This window comes from Culex quinquefasciatus, chromosome 1, assembly GCF_015732765.1.
Source record: "Culex quinquefasciatus strain JHB chromosome 1, VPISU_Cqui_1.0_pri_paternal, whole genome shotgun sequence".
In the NCBI taxonomy this organism is placed as follows: domain Eukaryota; kingdom Metazoa; phylum Arthropoda; class Insecta; order Diptera; family Culicidae; genus Culex; species Culex quinquefasciatus.
This window is the reverse complement of record NC_051861.1, coordinates 69,125,122-69,128,593: the sequence shown is the minus strand read 5'-3', so window position 1 is coordinate 69,128,593 and position 3,472 is coordinate 69,125,122. Positions and strand designations below refer to the sequence as shown.

Genomic DNA, 3,472 nt, shown 5'->3' with positions numbered 1-3,472 from the left:
GGCTTCTGGGTGTACCTTGATGGCCTTCAGGACCTCCTCGTCGACGTTCTTTTGGTCGGCCTTGCACTGCTCCGACGGCACGTACCTTTTGAAGATGTCCTTCTCGATGTGGCTGGTTTTCTTTTGCATGCCCGACGGAAGTGGCCGTCGTTGATGTGCTTCGACGCGGGTCTTGGTCGCAATGACATAGTTCTGCGAGACACAACGAACCAGACAGTTGTTCAGGGCAAAAGGACCGGTCACCAGCAGCAGACCCGACTTCAGGGCCATCAGCAGAACGACGCGCTTTCCCTTATGTTGACCGGCCAACAGGATCGCACTTTACCCTTCTGCTGCATCTAGCGGATGTTGCGATTGTGGTTCCGGAAGCAAAAGTTACCGTTTTTTTAATCTGCATTTAAAACACCCTTCTAAATCAACTCCACAATCCCCTCCAACACGAGCGGTTCCACGTCCCTATACTTGAACATGTGCACCGACCCCGCCGCCACATAAATCGTCTCATGGTCCGCACTAATCGAAAACTCCGCCACGTTCTCCTTCGCCCGCACAAACTCGTGGCTGTCCAGGTTTGGCACCTCCCCCGCCGACAGCCGCTTCTCCCCGGCCCCGCGTTTCGACTCCTTATCCACTCCTCAATCTTCTGCAACCGGCACCGGTGATAGCTGGCCAGCAGGTACCGTATCCGCTCCATCTCCATCCGGTGCGCAATGTACAGCATTTCGTTTTTATTCGTACTTGCCAGATTTTCCTCCATTTTAAACCAACTGACTCAGCACCATGTCCATATCCACGATCGGTTCCTCGTACGGCAAGATTTGCACGGCGAACTTTTCGTTCATCCAGGCGCGCTGAAGGGCGTCCAGAACCTGCTTGGAAGTCATCTGGATTTCCTCGCCGTCCGACTGATTGTCCTCCTCCTCCTGGAGTGCGGCTTTGGTGCCGACCTCCTCCGACTGGTCCATCTCGGCCAGGAAGCGGTTGTCCTCAGCGCTCAAGCCATAGCGGGACATTTTGAACACTAAATTTTACGAAAACAGGCACCTCAAAATTAAATCGATTGATTGAATCCCAGGATTGAACAAGCCGCTTATGGACCAGCGACTTGGTCGGTAGGAAGCTGTTGTTCTTCTTCAGGCTCTTCAGCGTGTAAGCCGCCTTCCGGGCGGCGATCTTGCCCTTCGTTAAACGACTCATTTCATCGGCTAACAGCGCGTTCCTGAAGCGGTTCGCGCGCTTCACCACCGGTTTTGCCAGGATTGACCACTTTCAGGGCCGCGGCGGCCTTCTCTTCGGTCGGGACCAACTCAAGACACGTGTGAGAAAGTGCACAACACTTGGAGCCACCCACCCACCGCAACTGACTTTCTTTTTTCTTCATAACACATTCCCAGCCCGGTCCCGGAACGAATCACGATAACCCGAAATCGAACAAATTTTAATAATCTCCGGAAAAAGTGGCAGCAAACTGTTTATGTGATGGCAAACGGTCTCTACACCCTAACGAAAAGTTATGATTTGCTGAGTTCAACAACCCACTTTTCATTCGAGCTGTCACCGTCGACGCGTAAACATCGTCGTCAAATTCTAGCTCTCGCGAAAAGTTAATTTATTGGTGCTCCCGGTGTGTTCACCAGCAACCTGGGAAAACGAAAGCAGCCCAAGCCGCCACCGCTGCCCGGCGAAGGCGATTCCGGCCGGGACAGTGCATCGCAGATCCTGCAGCGGGTGGACTACAAGAAGGCCCGCAAACAGCAGAAGGAAAAGGTGATGACGCCGCCATCTTCGAGACGCCACCGAAGAAATTCGACCGGTGGTATCTCATCGATTTCGGACCAGCTGAACGAACGTCGGCCACTGACCCAACCCGGGGGGTCCTCCGGAGGATTCCCGACGGCGAATCAGTTTGAGATGCTGGACTTCGACATCTCCGGCGACGAGCAGGAGGATGTCAACAATGGCGGCGTTGGTGAGATTTTGCCCGCTGGTGATGGTGCTGCTAGTGGTAATGCCACCGGTAAAGTTGTGAAAAACGTACCTCCCGCATCCGCCAAGGTGAGATGTCCGCCAATCTTCGTCCACGGTTCCAGTGTCCCAGCGCTTAACCGACTGATGTCAATAACCCAGCTGGGCGCCGACGATTACCACCTGCGGGTAAACAAAGGGTACATCCAGATCAGGGTGTCTGACTAAATCCCACTTTACTTCTGTGGTGAGTACTTTGAAGCAGGAAAATGTCCAGTTTTACACCCACGGGACCAGTGACGAAACCCCGGTGAAAATCGTCCTTTCCGGTTTACCAGTGTTTCCGGTAGAAGACGTCAGGCGGGAACTCGAAGATGTGTTCCTTCGTCCCACAAGTGTACGCCAGATGGGGAAATCGAAGCACGGCGATTACGCGCTGTACCTGCTGCAGTTTGAGAAGGGAACCGTGAAACTTCAGGAGCTGCAACAAATCAAGGCGCTGTTCAACGTGATCGTCCGTTGGAGGCACTACTCCAAGAAGAAGTCGGACGTCGTCCAGTGTTTCCGGTGCCAGCAATACGGCCACGGGATGAGAAACTGCCATCTGGAGGCCAAGTGCGTGAAGTGTGGTGAGCGCCACCAGACGACCGCATGCGCACTCCCGCGCGTGCTGACGTTGTGGTCAACGACGACCGCTCGCAAATCCGTTGTGCTAACTGCAACCAAAACCACACAGCGAACTACAAGGGTTGCCCCACCCGCCTCAAGTACCTGCAGGACTTGAAGGCCAAAAAGAAGACGAGTCCCGCCGGCAGAAGCAACCTTCCGAAGGTGTCTGCAGTTCCTGCGCCTGCTCCCAGGCCACCGGGTGGTGACTTGAGCCAGCTGCTCGGCAGCATCGCGAATCCTGGGGTCTCGTACTCACAAGCCGTGCAGGGCCAGCCCGAGTCGTCAACCTTGTTCACCGTCGAGGAGTTCATGTGCCTAGCCAGTGAACTCTTCACTAGGCTTTCGAAGTGCCAATCGAAGGCCATGCAATTCCTCGCCCTCAGCGAGCTCATCATCAAATTTGTTTATAATGGCCAACCTTAGCTCGCTGAAGGTGTTGAATTGGAACTGCCGTTCCATCCGCAACAAGGTTGTGGAATTTTTCCACTTTCTTGAAACTCACCAGATTGATATCGCTGCAATCACAGAGACCTGGCTGCAGCTCAAAAACTCGATGTATCATGAGCACTACACTATTGTGCGTGCGGATCGCGAATCGACGGAGGCCACCCGGGGAGGAGTGGCACTTCTGGTGCGAAACGGCATCGACTTCTCCAAGCTGGAAACCTCGACCCGTGCAATCGAGTCTGTTGGGATCACAGTCAAGACGGACCCGGCACCAGTTAACATCTTTGCCGTCTACTACCCCGGTTCTCCTCGCAGGGCAGCGCTCAGCCAGCTTCGACGCGATATCCGCCAGCTCAGCAGTATCGATGGGCCATTCTTCCTGGTGGGTGAC

At 54.5% G+C, this 3,472-nt stretch overlaps 1 pseudogene; it reads right to left on the bottom strand.

Annotated features, from left to right (window-relative positions):
• Positions 1 to 410: 410 nt before the first annotated feature.
• LOC6049571 lies at positions 411 to 1,013 on the bottom strand (annotated as a pseudogene).
• Between the last annotated feature and the right edge of the window lie 2,459 nt (positions 1,014 to 3,472).